Source organism: Equus asinus, chromosome 5, assembly GCF_041296235.1.
Source record: "Equus asinus isolate D_3611 breed Donkey chromosome 5, EquAss-T2T_v2, whole genome shotgun sequence".
NCBI lineage: Eukaryota > Metazoa > Chordata > Mammalia > Perissodactyla > Equidae > Equus > Equus asinus.
In genome coordinates, this window is record NC_091794.1 from 75768297 (window position 1) to 75786614 (window position 18318).

Genomic DNA, 18318 nt, shown 5'->3' on the forward strand with positions numbered 1-18318 from the left:
CCTCTGATCATTAATATGATTCCCTGCCCACCTCTCGAGACTCTGCAGCCCACAGCCCAGTGCAGAACAGCACCTGCTGGCCAGCTGCAGCCTGGCTGACTGCCTGTCGCGGGCATCGCTGTGTGAAACTGATGCCCCCCAGCCTCACACACACTGACGCCCTGGCAGCTCCCAGGGCAGGAACCTGTGCTCTTCAGGGGGACATTCTGGGGGAGCGGAGGGAATGCCAGGCAGGGCACCCCCACCACACAGCACACACAAACACCTGGGGGGGAGTGGGGTGCAAAGACCCCAGAGCAAGGAAAGAACACTCTGAGGTCAAAACTTCCCCCACTACCTGTGTGACCTTGGCAAGTTGTTCGACCTCCCTGAGCCCTAGTTTAGTTATTTTTGAAACTGAAATATCCATCATTACAGGATTTGGGGGAGGGTTAAATAGGTTTTATATGTGCGTGTGTACAAAGTTCTCTGTACGTGATAAATGGTGTCTGTTGGCTTCTTGTCATTCCTCCATGGGGTGGGAGGGCAGGAAGTGAGACTGGGAGGGTAGGGCACCCAAGAAGCAAGGTGGGGAAGAGGGCCCAGCAGACAGGCCCCAGCCTTGCCCACAGCTGCTGGCCTCTCTGAGAGCTCCCCATCCTGCCCTGTGGGGGCTCTTTCCTGGTGGAAGCAGATGGATCCACAGGCGTGTCCTAAGGTCCATCTCAACATGTGCTCCTGCACTGTGTGACCTTGGACAGGCCCCTACCCCACTCTGAGCTTTTTCTGTCAAGAGAGCAAGCAGTTGGACTTAGCGGCAGCAGCTTACACACTCCCTCCCCTTCTGCCCAGCCGCCAGCTCCCGGCTGCTGAAAGGATGGCGGCTTGGGGGCGCTGGACTTGCACAGGAGGACCGGGGAGTGGTCACTGGTAATAAAATGCCACCAGGTTTATTCATTCATTCACATTTGCTGAGCACATTTTATGTGCTGGGGCTGGAGAGAGATTAGTGAACAAAACAACAAATATCCTGGCCCTCGTGGAGTTCCTGTGGGAGGAGATGTGATAAATGCGATAAATAGAGTCGTGCATTGGAAGGCGGTGAGTGGGGAAATTAGAGCAGAATAAATGGAGATGGGAATGCGTGGGGAGGCAGGCTACCATTTTAAGTCGGGGGTCAGCGTGACCTCATTGAGAAAGTGAGGCTTCGTGGAGAAGGTGTCAGCCCCGGGCACTCCAGCCTGTGCTCCCAGGGCCCTCGGCTGCCTCCTGTAAGACCTCACCCCAGTGTCTTCAGCCCCCATCCTAGGGACAGCAGCTGTGTCCCATTCCACCTCTACTTCTGCAGAACACACCCGGGGCTCGACCCACGTGGCTATTCGGAATCCTGTGTCTAAAGGATTGATCCACGTGGGTCTGGAGCAGCAGCCTTGAACCTGGGGTCGGGGGGCCTTGTCGCCCTTGTTCCCCTGAGCGGGAAATCCTCTCTGGCACCACCCACCTTCAGAGGGACCATCAGCCCGTCCAGCCCCAGACCCTGCACAGACAAACCCCGGGGCGACAGACCCCGCTGTGGTCCTCGCCCAGCGCCAGGTCCATGCCAGGCCCAGCATTCCATCTGCTGCCAAATTCCAGGCCTGGAAATAATGAGGCAAATTGTCCCTCACCGCTGATTGACTTTCAAGTTGCTCTGCTAAACTGGGTGCAGTTGAAGTTTTAGCAAGTCTCCCGGGGACCCCAGGCGGCTTCAGTTTCAGCCTTGTAAAGAACTGTTAAGATCCAATCAAAATAAATAAAATCAGATCCAGGAAGGCGATGTGTTTGTGACTGCAGACGAAACACTCAGGATATTCATGCCGAAGCCCAGCACCCCGTGCTTCGCGAGGATTCCTTACACTAGACTGGCACAGACCCATGATCTCATGATCCTGCGTGACTGGAGAGGGGTGTGCAGGCCAGGCCAGAGCTCAGACAGCGGGACTGGGGGCTTGCAGGAGAGAGGGTCGTCCCTGCTCCCTGCACGCCTGCGGGCCTTCACCCGCCTGCTGTGTGCCTAGCCGTGAGGAGGCACAAAGAACAAGGAGAGGCAGGCCCTAGAAACACATGGTATCACCCCAGAATCGGAAATTACAAATGGTGAGCTGTCACAGCCATCGAATGCAAGTGATGGCTTCATCAACTCTCCAGGTCGCAGGGCATCAGAATGACAGGGAGTCAAGCCAGGGGCTGTTAAATCCCGACTCTGAGAACCACGCAGCCCAAGAGCCCAAAGAATCTCTTTCAGAGCGTTTTCGGCCCACCCCTGCTCTTCTGGACACACGGGTGGGGCAAATGCAGGCCAACCCCAGGTGGAAGAGACCGGCTCCCCCGTCGCCCGCCGAGGGCTGCTGCCCGCTCAGCCATGGCCCCTCGCCTTCCACGCGCCCCTCCCCTTGGCCTTAATGACATCCTCTTTTTGATGCTTCAGCTGGAATTTCTGACCCAACCCTGGAAGAAAAATCAAAGGTATTTGAGAGAAAGGTCCTGTGCAACGCCAAGACCCGCCTTCCGGGCTCAGCTTGCGAGGCACCCGTGGGAGGCCGAGGCCTTCCCGCCGGCGGCCCAGAGGGAGAACCGTGAGCATTGCCCCCTGTTGGAGATGGAGGAGCCCGTCCTTGGGAGTGGGGATCACGTGGGTCATTCCAGGGAGCCGGCCAGCCAGGCCCCCGGTGGCCCTCCTGCCCGCCGCCGCCTGGCCCTGCCGAGAGCCGTCCTCCTCGTGCCGGGGGCGCCGTGCCTCCAGGGCTGAGCTGCTGCCGGGCCTGGCCGGGTCAGCTGGGGCCACCCCCTCGGCGGCTGAAAGGCCCCTTGTGCGGGCCCTGCCACCCCTCCCGCCGGCGCGGCCGCTTCTCTTACCTCATAAACGGCTAATTTGTTACATATTTTCTGACGCTGTAAATGGGAGAACAAAGACCTTTTCTCTCTCATATTTTCGTTCAATTATGTTTGTGGGGGAACCTGATCCCCTTCAAAGCGGGGCTGGGGAGCCGGGAAGCCTCCCAGGCCTGCTGCTGGCCCAGCCCCCGGGCAGGCCGTGGGCTGCTCTGCAGGGGCCCCTCCTGTCCTCGGAAGGGACAGGGCCCTCATCCCCAGGACAGATGCCAGTCTCAGAAGCAGGTCAGCTCCTCCGGCGGGAGACGAAGCTTCCAGGAGACAGACAGCAGGACTCTCTGGGGAAGGCCCTCTCTGTGCCCTCCATGGTGTGGCCGGCGGGCAGGAGATGAGCTCCCTGCCGCCCACCAGCAGCCCCTCTCCCTGCGCTGCAGTGTGTCCCCCCCACCAAGGAGAGGTGGCAGGCCCCTGGAGCGGAGGGGACTTGGAGAAGACACCCCACAGCCAAGAAGGCCCAGACTGCGTGGTGTCTGAGCCCCCCCTAATTCCAGGCTCCCGTCTGCCTTTGGGCTCCTGCCCGGCTCTGGCTGCATATCTGGGTTCCTTGCAAGCACCTTCCAGCCTCTTTGGAAAAAGCACACTCGCTGGTTTTGAACACCAGCTCTCCCCAATTCAGGAGCCAGGGGGCAGGGAAGATGGGGCCTCCAGAGGCTGCTTCTGGAAAGCTGGCTGCCCAAGGGTGTCTTTCGAACAACTGGCAGCCCAGCCTCTCCTTCCTTCCTTTAGTGGGTGACTTCGAGTGGCAGGTCCTGACATAGGTACTGGGGATGTGGGATGAGTCCCACCCTTGTCCTGTCTGCACAGCAGTGGGCAGAAGACTTGTTTGGCACGTGACTGGAGAGGGACGTGTAGACTATCTTGATTCATCCACTGCTTACTTACTGTGTGACCTCAGGCAAGTCATTTAGCCACCCTGAGCCTCCTTTGCCTCATCTATAAAATGGGATGATAGTGGGGGCAGCCCTGGTTGTGCAGTGATTAAGTTCACGTGCTCCGCTTCAGCAGCCTGGGGTTCGTGGGCTCGGATCCTGGGTGCAGACCTACATACCACTCATCAAGTCATGCTGTGGCGGCATCCCAGATACGAAATAGAGGAAGATTGCACACATGGTAGCTCAAGGCCAATCTCCCTCACAAAAACAAAAAAGGAGGGGGATAAAAAGGTAACTACTTCACAGGGTTGTTGGGGGTTTAAGTGAAATAACTTTTGTAAAGAGCTTTGTATGTGTCTGGCATAGAACAAATGATCAATCAGTGGTAGTTAAAATTATTCTTAGGATAAATGGACATTAAACAAATGATCACAGAGATAAATATATGAAGACAGACTATTGAGCCATCTGAAGAAAGAGTACAGGGTGTGGGAGAGCTTTGAATGAGGGTCCCAGAGCTGATCTGGGGGATCAGAGAAGGAGTTTTCAGGAGGTGACACTTGAACCACTATCTGAAATATGAGTGGGAGTTAATGCAGCCAGAGGGAGGGGTGATAGGAACAGCATGCCTGGCAGAAGAAACAGCATCTGCAAAGGCCCTGAAGTAGAAAAGAAATAACATGTTCAAAAAAACCCCTGTAAAGGCAGCAAATTGAAAACACAGAGCAAGGAGGGCAGGGAGCGAGATGGATCTGAGGAAGTGGGCAGGACCCCCACCAAGCAGAGCCGAGAACCCGTGTCAAAGGAGCCAGTCGTTATTCAGAGCAGAGCCATGAAGGAGTTAAGCCTGGGAGTGCCGTGGTCTCATTTGTGTTTGTTAAAGAGCACACCAACACACAGCCTGCCCTTTCCCTGTTAGGCCCAGAAGCAGCGGGCTCTGCATCAGGTCAAGGATGCTCAGGGTACAAGACACAGCCTGGACCCCGGGCCTCAGCCTGAGCTCACCCTGTGCAGGGCCCTCTGACAGCAAGTAGAAATAGAAGTAAAAGGCAGAGAGTGGAGGAGGATGAGGTTGAAGAAACAGACATGGCGGGGGCCAGGTCACAGAGAGCCTCGGAGGGCTGTCTAAGATGGGACCCTGGAGAATGGTCAATGGGGCTCCTTGGTGTCAGGAAGGGGGAACTGAGTCACATTAATCTCAGGCTTCTCAGGACTCTTGCACAGCGCCTGGCCTCAAGGGGACGTTTGTTACACAGGTGGGTGGAAGTCCGTGGTTAGGCCTCTTACTGGTGTGGACAGCACAGAGCAGTCCACACTCCTGTCCTCAATCAGTCAGTCATCTATCTGTCATCCATCCATCTCCATCTTTCTCTCTCTCTTTCACACACATGTGTGCACACACATTCTTACACAACCTTCCGGGACTCTCCAGGGCAGAAAGACAGCCTGGTCTGCTGCTGCCCTTCCCAGCTGCAGAAGCTCACAGAAGGAGCAGGCATACGTGGACTGGAGCTGAGGGAGGCCTTCTTAGAGGAGGTAAGCTTCCAGGCCGGGCAGGATGGATGTTCGGGTGTGCACAAGTGGGCCCAGCAAGGACCCCTGCCCCTGACTTGGCAGGGCCCTGGTGGCGGGGCCTGCAGGGCAGTGAATCGCCAGCACGGCCTGGGCCCCGTGAGAGGAGGCAGAGAGGCTGGTGCACTCCTCCCTCTGCCCGCGGTGGGTCCTGGAAGGAGGTTGGCCCTTTAAGCAGCGTTTTTGGGGGGCCTTTCCCTGCCCACCTTGGCTCACACTCAGCCTGCCCTCCCAGGTCAGACCTGCCCAGGAGGCCTTGGACAGCCCTGAGGAGCTCCCCTTGGCAGTGTAAGCAGATCTTTGCTCATCCAGAATGTGTCTGACTTCTCTGTATTCTTTTCCCAAGACCCAAGGCTCAGATTTCAGTTTCACATTCTTTTGCCTCGGTTCTAAAAACATTTCCCCTTTCTGTGGTGGGGGAAAGGAAGGCGTAAGGGGGCATAGGAGAGCTGAGCTGCCCTAGCAAAGCAGACCGATGCCTCTTTCCTGCCTTAGTCTATATCCCCCAACTTGCTGTGTGGCCTTGGGCGCCTTCCTGCCCTCTCTGGGCTTCAGTGTCCTCTCTGTACAATGAGGAGCCCCACACATGATCTAAGGACCCTCCCTTGCCTGACGTTCTCTTGGTAAAGCCAAAGTCTCTGGCTCTCCCATCCCGCTGCCAGGAAGTGTCTCCTGTGACTTTAAACAGGCCAAAGGCAGGAGAAGTTGGGCCTGCATTTTAGTTTTGTCTGTGAGGCCAAGTTTGACGCGGCCGTCTCCTTTGATGTACTCTAGCAAATGTCCATCCCCTGGGCCGTCGAGGCCACAGGGCCCATGCCAGGCCCACACACTCTTCTTTCCTTCCTGCCTTTCTGGGCCTGCTCCTCCTCCGTCCAGCTGCTCCCTCAAGTGAGGCTGGAGGCTTCCTGAAGTGGAGGAGGAGAGAGTAAGGGCCCAGCAGGGGAGAGGGGGCAGGGGTGGGCAAGGGGAGAGACTCCGAGCCTTGAGTTGGGGAGTTCTAGAACATCTGAGCCAGGCAGGATTTGGAATTCCAGCCTCCTTCACTTCCTCCATGCATCCCAAGGCCCCGGGCCCAGGCGGGGCCCCCTCACCTCTCCTGGTGCAGAGGGCTGAGCCCGTGTCCTGCCTGCAATCTGTGCTCCTCTAGTCCTTTCTTCCCGCAGCAGCCAGAGGGCAGCTTCTAAATCCTCACTGAAAGTCTGGCTGGTCATTCCCTGCTTCGTAACTTCAATGGCTTCCCACGCCACCCCCCCCCCCCGCCCCCAGATAGACTCTGAGCTCAGATCCCACCTCTGCTGCCCGCCCTGGTCCCAGCTCGCGCCCTTCACCAGCCACGCAGTGCACTCCAGCCTGTGGGAATCATGGGCATGTCCCTGAACTTGCCAGCTTCTCCCAGTGGCGTTGACACTACATCGAGTTCCTGTCCTTTCTCTTCTGCATGACAAGCGCGTGCTCCCACAGGGGCATCAGAGTCGCCTCCTCTGTGAATGCCGCAAGGGGTCCTCCCCGCAGGATGAGTGCCTCCTGCTGTGCCCACAGTGCTGTGCCCGCCCCTGGGCCCAGCTTACAGATGATGCTAGCGTCTTGTTGCAAGTCTTCCTTGGCTGTCTCCTTCCTTGCTCCACCCAACCCCTGACCTTGAGCTCCTTGAAGATAGAAATGGTGCCGATTTGGTTCCGGGGCCTCAGCACCCAACGCGGGGCCTGGCGCTAATCCCCTGTTGAACACCGGGAGTGAGTGAGAATCCAGTCCACACGCCCTGCTCCTGCCCCTCCTCAGAGCCATCCCACTGCAGCTTAGGGAACAGAAGTTTCTAAAAATGCCCTCAGGAAGGACAACGATGCTCTACAAGGTGTTTAGAAGGTTAGCTCAGCAGGCAGGGAGGACAAATATTATTCTTCCCATTTGGCAGATGGGTGAACTGAGCCCCAGAGAGGAGAAGGGCCTGTCGTGCGTTCTCACAGCAGCACATCACGAAAAGAGCCAGAAGAGGAACTTCAGCCAGTCTGTGTGCAGCAGGACCGGCTTTGAATCTGGGTCAGAGCCTGCCCTTTCCGCTGCTGAGCACGGCTCGTCTCTGAAGCCCTCAGTCGCCCGTGGCTTAGCAGTCAGACGGCTTAACTCAGTGCCGAGAGCGCTCAGATCCAGCCCCTGGCCGCCCACCCCGGGCCACCTGGACGTGCCCGCTCCCACCCCATGCTCCCTGGCCACTGCCCAGGACCGAGGCAGAGCGGAGGTCTCCACGCTGCCGGAGGGCCTGCGAGACCCCCCTCCTCCCTGCAAATTGGTAATTGCTGTGTGGTCAGACCAGAAGGAATTAGACAAGCCCTCTAGGAATTTCATACTGATTTTGCAAATGGAAATGGAGACTTGCCTTTTGAAGTCTGGGCAGCTGTGTCAGCAGGCAGGTCTGAGACAGCAGGAAAAATAGAAGTTACATATTTCCAACCAATGGATGCAGCCCCTTCATCATCATAATGATGATGATGGTAACCATGGCCACCGCCAGCTGACCGCCTGCCATGTAGACCCTTGTCCCTCTGTAGGTCTCAGTCTGCCCCTCTGTGGATCCTTTTCCACAGGTCACTCGCTCACTCTCAGAAGGTCAGGCCGAGGAGGGCCGTGTTGCCAGCTGGGTAGCGCAGAGCCCGTGGCCGAGACTGAAGCCCCTTCACCGCTGGACCCCCTCCTGGCCTAACTGCTGACACGTCCGAAAGGCGCCGGGCACTTGCACGCCCCTCTCCCTTGAACGCACCTCCCTCTCGACCCCGCTTAGGCTGCACAGCCCAGCTAGAGCCTGCGCTGCCTTCGCCGACTCCCAGCCTGCGTCCCAAACCCTCTGAGGCCCCAGACGCCCTTGTCTTTGCCTCTGATCGCTTGCTTTTGTGATGACCTGTTTTTCCATCCGTCTCCTCTACCACCTGGAAGTTCCTCAAAGTTTTAGAGCTGAGAACAGGTCAGCCTGCGTGACTCTCTGCACTTTCTGATGCCTTTGTTCCTTTTTCTCCTTGTTCGCTGTGTATTCAATTTAGGAGATCAGAGGTGGTTACCAGGGAGCCAGGAAGGATTCCCAGCAGATGGTTGACCAGGGGCGGGGAGGGCTGGGCGTGTGACGCCTGGCAGAGCCGAGGCACTGGGCCACGCGGCCCCAACAGTTCGGGAGCACGGATGTCACTTACTTCTCCGAGCCTTGGTTTGTCTGTCTGTAAAATGGGGTCAATCAAGTTGGCCTCACAGGGCTGTCATGAAAAATAAATGACCTTCCTTATGGAAAGTGCCTGGAGCTGTAGACTAAGTCATGCGACAGTGGGATATCACTCTCCTAAAATGCTGGGCTTATAGAACATGACTTCTGGAGCTTAGAGGTACTCCCACATCCTGGTGTTTCAGAGGGGGACCCTGTGACCCAGAGAGTGGGTCCCACAACTGACCTGGGTCAGAGCCTGTGGCACCAGAATCTCAGTCTCCAGCCTCCCTTGGGCTTCTCTGTGCCTAAAGCTGAAAACCCTCCAACACAGCAGACCTCACCTAAACTCCTTTCCTGGAGACCCCAAGCCTCTGGGCCTGCCCATCCCACTCAGGCCCAGCCCCGCTATCAGCCTCCCGACCCGGCAGAATGCTAATCTCCTCGTGTGGGTGGCTCCGGATTTCTGAGCGTTTCCTGGCATGACTTGAAGGACGGAAGAGGAACGCTGGGATCTTTAAGGGTGGTCTTTGGGTGGAGAAACTAGGCATTCAGAGAAAAGAAGGAAAGACAGCTCGAGTGAGTCAGCCTCCACTGCCCGCCCAGGAAAGCACAGAGGGCCCAGCCAGCCCACACTGCAGGGCAGGGAGGATGTGGCCAGCCCCGCCGGGGTCCGGCCGGTGGGCGCCCACGGGCCAGCGACCGTCTGTGCTAGGAGCCAAGGCCACGGTTCTTTGTGCTGTGGCTGGGGTTTGGGATGGGCGACGGTTGGGGGGAAGGGCGTGTGCTCAGTCCCCCCACTTTAGGAGGAAGACAGAGCCGCCTTCAGCTTCTGTCTGATCGCCTCGCTCCACTCTCGCCTCCTGGGATTCTATGTCAACAGAGCTACCGCAGCATTCCTCTGCTCCCACCCTCCGGGACTTCCCAGCCCACTCAGGGGGAGGCCAGAGGCCTTCCCCACAGGCCCAATGGGATGTGCTCCCCACTGCCCACCCCACCACACCTCTGACCATGTTCTGGAAGGCCCCTGGCCTCTCCAGATGGACCCTCGTGCTCCCTGCTCTGAGCCCTGAGCTAACGCCACATCCCCTGGCCTCTCTTACCCTGATTTCGGTGGGGAGCACTGGGAGGACATGGATGGGCAGGAGGGGAAGGAAGGTGGGATATTTCTTGCCCCCAGCTGCCCCCTCCTCCCTGCCGGCTGCTGTGGACCAGGCCACGGTAGCTGTGCACCCTCCCACGGCTGTGTCTCTGGCCTTTCAGGTCCCTGACTGCTCCCCTTTCCCTTTAAGGCTTAGAGGCAGGAAAGCTTCCCACTGCTGCTCCTCCTCACTGCTCCACCATCCCCTGTCCGCAGCTTTGTGAATATTCCTGTCATTCAATGCTCTTCAATTACCCTTCCAGTTGAACTCACTTTATTGGAACTCACTTCACTGGCAGCGTGTCATCTGTTTTCTGTTGGACAGACGTCATCTGCTAGTTGCCCCTCATTCACTTCTCACAGCCACCCTGGCCTCCTTCCTGCTCCTCACATCCATCAGGCTGCTTCTGCCTCAGGGCCTTTGCACTTGCTGTTCCCTCTGCCCAGAACACTCTTCTCTCAGATATCCACATGACTACATCCCTTCTCTCCTTCAGATCTCTTCTCAAATGTCACTTCTCATTGTGCCTTTCCTGGACATCTTACCTAAAATGTCAAGCCCAACACACACGCACACACTTACTTCCTATACTCCTGGCCTTATTTCCTCCTTAGCAACTATCACTCTCTAACATAGCTATTTTACTGGTTGTTTTGTTCATTGTCAGCTTCCCCCTTCTGGGGTGAAAGCTCCATTAGGGCAGGGATCTGTATTTGTTGTGCTTACTGCTGTGCCCCCAGGGCCTGGAACAGCATCTGGTATGTAAGTGCTCAATAAATATTTGTTTGAGGAATGTGTGAATTGGTCCTTTCACGGTGGGTGAACCAAGGCCCGGGAAAGGAAAACGACTTGCCCAGGGCTTCCAAGTGGAGATGGCGGATGGCGAGTAGAGATGCGGATGACGACTGGATCCCCGGTCCTCCCTCCAGCCCGGAGCCCCGCCCCGGCTCCAGGAAACCTTGTGTTTATTTGGATGCCTGCTGCTCAGCAGCCCAGTGTCCGGAGACAGGATTCTGTGCTGGAGGCCGGGGAGCTCAGCATACTGAGCAGGAAGCAGGGAAGCAGTCAGCACTGCTTCGGAGCTGTCAATGGGGCAAGGAGAATAAATAAATAGACCTCAGCCAGAGCCTGGCGGGCTCTACCCCTTGAGGAAATGTCCCCCCGCTGGAGAAGCCTTCCCACCCCATCCCAGGGCTCTGACAGACTGATGGGCCCAGGGTCCAGGGGGCTCAGTGCTCCCAAATCTGTACCCTGGGGGTACTGGGTCCCACCTAGGAGCTGCTAGGGATGGGCTTCCTGGGATAAGTGAGTCACCCAGCTTTTCATTCATCCATTCTACAAGTTTTCCTGAAGCATTTACTCTGCAAGCCTCAGGCACTGTGCTGTCTGCTGGGGAAACAGCCGCAACCAAGTCAGACGACATGCCTGCCCACGGAGCATCGCTGTCACGCAGGAAGGACGAGCACTAAACAGTAGTGAAGCAGGGGGAGTGCAGTGGTCCAGGAAGTGGCAGGTGCTTTGGGAACTGTCAGCAGAGGACCTGCCCAGTCCGTGGCCCAGGGAAGTCCTCCTGAGGAGGGAGTCTCTGCAGCCAGAGGGAAGGGGACTATGAACCGGTGGGTGGCAAGAGGGAGGGTTCCAGGCAGAGGGAGAGCAAGGGAGGGTCCCGAGGTGGCGAGGAGGAGCTCGGCTCCAGCACAGATCTGAATGAGGAGGCTTCAGGCCGGGACAAAGCGTGAGAACAGCACCGGGAGACCGTGTTCCAGGTGGGTCACCTGGGAAAGGGTGACCTCTTTCCTTCCTCACAGGTCAGCTGCCCAGACCCCATGGCAAAGGTTCTAGACCTCTCCTCACCCAGCTGACCATTCAGAATTTTGGCATTGCATACTGGTCCCTACTTGTCTGCTTGTCCTTCCTACCCGTGACTGGGGGGGTCGGCTTGGTGAGTCGGTCCCCGGGGTATCAGAAAGAACCCAGGACCTGTCAGCTGGACCTCAGTTTGAATCCTAGCTCAGTTCTTCAGTGTGAGACCTTTTGCAAGTGACTTCACAATCCTCAAAGCCTCAGTTTCCCTATTTGTCATGTGGGAATAATAATCCCTTCTCTGGAAGGAATACGGTGCGGGGTAGTTTCTCAGCATCCTTACAATAGCCCATGGGACCTGGCATCCTAGTCAACTCTGACCTCATCTCCCATCACTCTCCTCCTTGATTCCTCAGCTCCGGTCACCCTGGCCTCTGCTCCGCCTCACCTGCTCACAGGGCTTTTGCACCTGCTGTTCCCCCTTCCCTCATTGCTCCCTGTCCCCTTTCCTGCTTCATTTTCTCTGTAACACAGACAGTATTTGTCCAGGCTCTCCAGAGAAACAGAAATAGAGTGTGTAGACACATACATACACACGTGTGCACGTGGATTGACTGATTTTGAGGAACTGACTGATATGCTGTGGAGGCCGGCAAGTCCCAAATCTGCAGGGCGGTCTGGAGACCAGGGTAGAGGAGCTGATGCTGCAGTCCAGGTCCGAAGGCAGTCAGCGTGCTGCGAATTCCCTTCACTGAGGGAGCTTCATCTTTTTCTATTAAGGCCCTCAGTTTATTGGATGAGGCCCACTCTCATCCAATTATTATGGAGCAAAATCCACTTTACTCAAAGTCTATTAATTTACGTATTAATCTTACTGAAAAATATCTTCACAGAAACATCTAGAATAATGTTCGACCAGGTTTCTGAGTACTGTGACCTAGCCAACTTGACACATGAAATTAACTGTCACAAGTCCACCCCTTGTCAACTTGACACCACGCACATCTCCTTGAGCCATACTAATCTCCAGATAAAGATGGTAACAGGGTCATGGTTCACCTAAAATGATACAACGATCCTGTGTACAACCAAAACGTGCACTGCACTCCCCAGGAGAGGATGCAGACTCCTGGGGGATGCTACTCTTCTCCTGCTAGCCCATAACTTTGGTACTGATGTAAAGTGAGCAATATGTAAATTCTATGGTGTAAAGTCAGTGTGTCTGATGTCACGTGATGGGGAGAAGAAAAAAAAAAGAAGAGAGAGAAGAAAACAGAAATTTTTGTACACACACACATTCTTAACAAAATAAGGAAGAGATACTCCTGACAACTAGAGTCCTTGTTTCTGTAACCGCTCACAGGATCACCGCTGGCATTTGTAACGACCTTCTTCTATTTCTCCCACCGTGTTCCCTGTGCCTCCTACAAGTTCCTCAGCTGGCCGTGGTTCTTGTCCTGATGGGTGACTCAAACCTTCACTCCTGAAGGGTCTGGGCAGTGGGTCCTGCCTGGGGTGGTTGTCGTCGTTTTCCATTGACAGTCCTTAGTGGCAGGGTGTGGCGATGCTGAGACGCCCTCAGGGGTCCCCTGTGCTCCGGGCGTGCTCTTCCTCACCTCCATGTGGCGTAGCAGTCTGATTTCCCCATGGAAGTCGGGGCCAGTCACCCAGCCAGCACAGGAATGCCCTTCTTTGCCTGTGGATTCAGAGGCGCCAGGAGCCCAAAGTGGCTGGGGAGCAGTGTCTGCTTCCAGTTCAATGGAACCATTGTTGTGTCTCTAACATATTATGTATTAGTATTTTACTACTTGTTTTGTTTATTCTGTTCCCTCAGCAGGTATGCTCAATGAGAGCAAGGTTAGGGCCTGTTTCGTCCCTGACTAAGTCCCCAGCACCTGGCACAGGGCCTGGCACGGGGCTCAGTAAGCCGTGATTTCCCTGTGCCTCAGGGTGGCTGGGAGGTGCCCATCCCTCCTCGGAGCCTCAGCCTGAGAGCCGGGCCTGTCCCAGGAGCCCGGGTCCCACGCTTCTTCCTGACCCAGGGGGTCCTGCTGCCTTGCCCTCACAGCCGTGTCGCTGGGCCAGCAGGTGGACACAAGCCCTTGGTGTTCACCACTCCACCCCCTCCAGGACTGTTTACCAGACTCAGCTGGAACAGTGAACCTGCCCCCACCCTCCTGGCGCCTGCCGCGCTGCCTCCTGGGCCTGTGTTTGAAGATGTGTTTAAAACCCGGCCTGCGCTCAGCAGACGCCGCGGGCCAGCTCCCGGTAGGCAAGCACCGGCGACGGGGGGGCTGTGGGGATGCTCAGGGGCTCTTGGTGGCTGGGCCTCCACATACAGCCATTCAGGGTAGCGAGGTGACTCTGGGCCTCCCCCGGTGTTTGTTATTCCATGTCAAAGCCCTATCATAAACATTATCCTAGAGTGGGCCACTGAGGCTCCAGTGAGGAGGGTTTGTTATTCTAAAACGGCCAGGAGAAGAAGGCATGGCAGCCTGGGAGTCTGCAAGCAGCGCCAGGCTTGAGAATTCAGGGGGAATGAGAAGGGAGCTGAAATGAGGGCGAGGACTTCGTCCGTGCCTGTGCGCGGGGCCTCAGAGTCCCGCTGACCACTCTCCACTGTCACGGCCAGTTGGCAAATCCGCCTCTGGAGTAAGCTCCATCTGAGTGGAAAGCAAGCCCAGTTAATCCACCAGCCCCAGATCCCCACAGAGAATCAACAGAAGAGCAATGTTTGTTGAATGAATGAATGAGCATAGCTCTCCTATGTCTGTTGGAAGCAGCAAGAATGCTCGTGGAGGAGCACATATTACTTGGAAGTTCTGGCCATGGGAACCTGGTCTGGAGCCTGACAGACGTGATTTCAAACCCCAGCTTCTGTCCTTCACAGGCCGTGTGGCCTTGGGCCCGGGCCTCCCCTCTGCCTCTTTGGTTTCCCATCTATGAGTAGGGCCACCATCCCTGCTGGCTCTCACCCAGGGAGAGCAGAAGGAGGCCCCAGTGGGCAGTGATCAACTGAGAGCCCGGGTTCCAGGGCTGGACTGCCGGATCTGAGGGCCTGTCCCACCCTCTCCACCTTTGTCACCCTCGGAGGGTTACTTCATGTCTCCTTGCTGCGGTTGTGTGTGTTTCCAATCTATTAAATGGAGCTAATACTAGACTGACTCAGAGTTGCTGTAAAGGTTAAACAAGTTAATGTGAGCTTAGCAGCCTCCTGACACTGTAAGTGCTCAACAAACGTAGTGAGCCTTGTAATAAATGGACAAGGACCACTTCGTAAAGTGAAAGGGGTGGGAGGGTACGAGGAGGCGGGAGGTGTGGGGAGAGGGCCCATGATTCCGGGTCGCCTGCTTCCTTCTGAAGGACTTCCTGCCGTCTGCTGTCCAACGGGGAACAGAGGCAGCCTCCCGGCCCTCACCGAGCTCTCGGTCCAGACGGGCAGGGACGGGAATTACCTGAAATGGACCCCTCAGGGGGATAAGTGCCAAGACCAAGAGAAGGACGGGGGTCTGTGGGAGGCACCAAACCCCACCCAGAGCTGGGGGCAGTCCAGGATGACGACAGGCTTAGGTTTCAGTCCCGACCCCGCAACACTCTGGCTGTGCCACACTGGGGCTGCCTCTTGAATGGTCTGGTCTCAGTTTTCTATCTATCTGTAACATGCTAATAGTAAATACTCCTGGCTATTTCTGGCTATTTCACAAGGCTCCAGAGAGAAAACGGGTGTGGCGAGATGTGGGGGATGAATGTGGAGCGTGCCAGTGGACATCCAGGAACCCTGCCCCAGACGTGATCCAGGGCACTGTAAAGGGTCCTGGGCTGGGGTCAGGAGACTTGGGTTTGAACCCACTTGGCCCCAGCTAACTGTGTGACCTTGGGAAAGCCCCATCCTGCCTGCTCTGGGCCCCTGTCTCCTCTTCTCTTCTATAAGGCATAGGATGAGATCAGCGGTTCTCAAACTGAGCTCCAGGACACCCATGGGTTCCACAGAGAAGCCTTGGGAGTCCCTGCTGTAGGGGGGCATTGAGCCAGCAGGACTTCAGGCTCCAGCCTGCCTCCCTTACATCAGTGAGGGAGGTTTCTGTTTTTATCTGCTCCACATTTTGAGTTCCAAGTAAGGTTCCTCTGGAAAATAATAACAACAGAAAAGGAGTCCGTGGCTAAAAAGAGCTTTGAAAAACCACAGGACCAGATGACCTCCTGGGGCCTGTCCAGCTCCAAACGGGAAGGTTCAGCTCTCACTATTTTCTTCCAAGCTTTATCCAGCAAGCACTTCTCCAGCACGTGCTACATGCCACGACTGTTCTTTGCACCATTCAAAGTGTAACGTGCCTCAGTTGCGGGACCCTCCCAGCTCCGCGAGAGCCGCATGCCGCGTGACTGTGGGAGGGACTCTGTGTGTGTAGGAAGGTCCAGGGGAGCCATTTCTCCTCCAGGCAGGTCTTCTGGGTGCCTGAGCCGATGACCTCACTACAAGCCAGGTGATGCCGGGCCGAGCCGCCTGCACTGAGAAGCCACGGGGCAGATGTGTGCAGCGATGGGTGTGGTCACAGGAAGCCTGTGCGTCCCAGCCCCCCAGAGGAGGAAAGCGGTCCAGCTCGACACGGCCGGTTTCATCCGAGGCATGTGCCGCGTAGGAGGAAATGCATGTTGCCTTAGCAGTGTCCACAGCAACAGGGCCACTGCCTCCTGTGATCCATCCCCCGCCACCAGGCTGCCATCGACACCCTGCACCAGGTGGCTGCAGATTGGATTTCAGGGGTGGCAGCCAGAGCCTGGAGAAGCCCCAGAGGTGGGGCGGTGGGATCTGACCTCATCTCCAGGCAGCTTGTTACTGGGGGCAGCGGGGGTTGCCGCATCCCAGCGCAATTCAGCTCTCCTGCCTGGCCAGAAACAAAAGCGGGCGGGGATGGGTGGAGGAGCTCGCACAAGCACGAGCTTGGCTCCATTGCCCATGACACTCTTTAGGCCAGACTTTGTATGCCTTTTGCATGAGCTTTTCTCTTCGGATTATGTGTTCTTGAACCCCATGGCTGATGTCACTGGTGGGAACTTCTGCCACGTGGTGGCGGCATGCTCCAAATGCAGACAGAGTGCCAAAGTTCCAGGGGCTAGCCTGCAGGGCTTAACGAGCCGCCTTGAACTATGAAGTGACCACAGCAAGTGTCAAAGTGCCAAGGAAAGGATAGCCTCAAACCCTTTCTTGACTGGGCCCGTGTTGAATGCTGCAAATACAAAAATGAATAAGATAAAATACCTGTCTTCAGGAAGCTCATAGCCTAATGGCAGAGACAGGTGGCTACAGAGCAGATATAAGCCAGTGTTCCCGCCATGATAGAGGGGAGCATGGTGGGTCACGTATCTGTCACCACGACTGTGCTGTGTAGTGACAGCCGGGAGAATCTGCCGGGGTGTCGGGGCGATGGCAGGTAGGCTCGGCTGGGCTGCCTCGAGTGTCTGGGAGCCCACTGGTTGTTGGCTGGTCCGGGATGGCCTCGGGGGGACAACTGAAGCAGTTTGGTCTGCCCTGGCCTGGGCTGCTCTCAGGGCCATGGTGGAGGTGCAAGGGGCAGCCACAGCCCACCGGGGCTTTTCAGGCCTCGTTTGTAATGGTTGCCAACATCCCATTGGCTATAAAGCAAGTCCAGAGGCAGAATGGGAGGGGGCTACAGAGTTCCATGGCCAAGAGCATGAATATAGGAAGGGATAAAGATTTGGGGCCGTTACTATATCAATCTACCACACAGGGAGACCATGGGACACCTGGGGAGGGGTCCCACCCAGCCCCCTGATGATCAGAGAAATCCCATGGAGAAGACGTCTGAGCAGAGCCTGGAAGGCCAAGTCTGAATTTGCAAGTGGAGAACGGAGACAAGGGCCTTTCCATGTACAGGGAACAGCATGTACGAGGCGCAGAGACAGAATGCAGCTGAGTAGTTGAGCATTTGGAGACATGAAGGCTGGGTAGGACACAAGGTCACTGACCACAGCAGGGTCCAGGTCACTGCCTTGCAGGCTCCACTGAGGAGCTAGGCCTTCATCCTGAGGGCAGGAGGCACCCAGGATATTTTTCAGCAAAAAAGAGAGAGAAACCATCCAATTCATGCTTTTAAAAAATGTGGCAGAAGAATATGGAAGAAGTGGGAGGTGAGGGGGTCTGCAGGGAGGGGGTGAGAGGGACTGTTGCAGTGGACTGAGTGAGAGATGCTCAGGCCTGAATTGGTGTGGACCAACAGGCTGGGGGGCTGCCATCCAAAACAGTGTGCCAACAGAAGGAACAGCCCGAGGACTGATGGACAGGCTGTGGCTGGGGAAACAGGAGGGACAGGTGGCCTGAACCACCTCCTGACATTTTGCACAAGAATTGCAACAAATTTTTCCCTATATCTGTGCTAAATAAGCTAAAGAATGGTCAGGTGCCTCCCTTTTGTTGGCCAAGGGAGTCTGGGGTACAGCCACATGAAGCCAGCTCCAGTCCCAGCTGTGTGGAATTGAGCAAGTCCCCTCATGGGCCTCATCTAAAAAAGAGTTTCCCCATCTAAAATGGGGCATTTGGAATCATTTCCCAGGGCCCTTGCACCTCGTGGGCAGGCCGTGGTCCTTAGAGTCTGGTCCTCAAATGACAGAAGCAATTGCTCTGTAAGGAAGTTCCCCAGAAGCCAGTGAAAAATACGGATCCTGGGCCCCACCTCAGAGAGTCCGACTCCCGGGCTGGGGCCTGGGCATCTGAGCTTTGTAGAGCGCTGCCAGTGGTCCTGATGCCTGGCAGGTCCAGCTGGGGCGCAGCTGTGTCCCCCGGCCCGACATGGTGGCCCAGAGCACAGAGGGGCTTGAG

The 18318-nt window shown here is 56.4% G+C and overlaps 1 protein-coding gene across 1 annotated transcript in view; it reads left to right on the plus strand.

Annotated features, from left to right (window-relative positions):
• The window catches only part of TRABD2B (TraB domain containing 2B), a 218064-nt gene that overhangs the window by 159499 nt on the left and 40247 nt on the right, over positions 1-18318 (plus strand). The window lies entirely within an intron of this gene.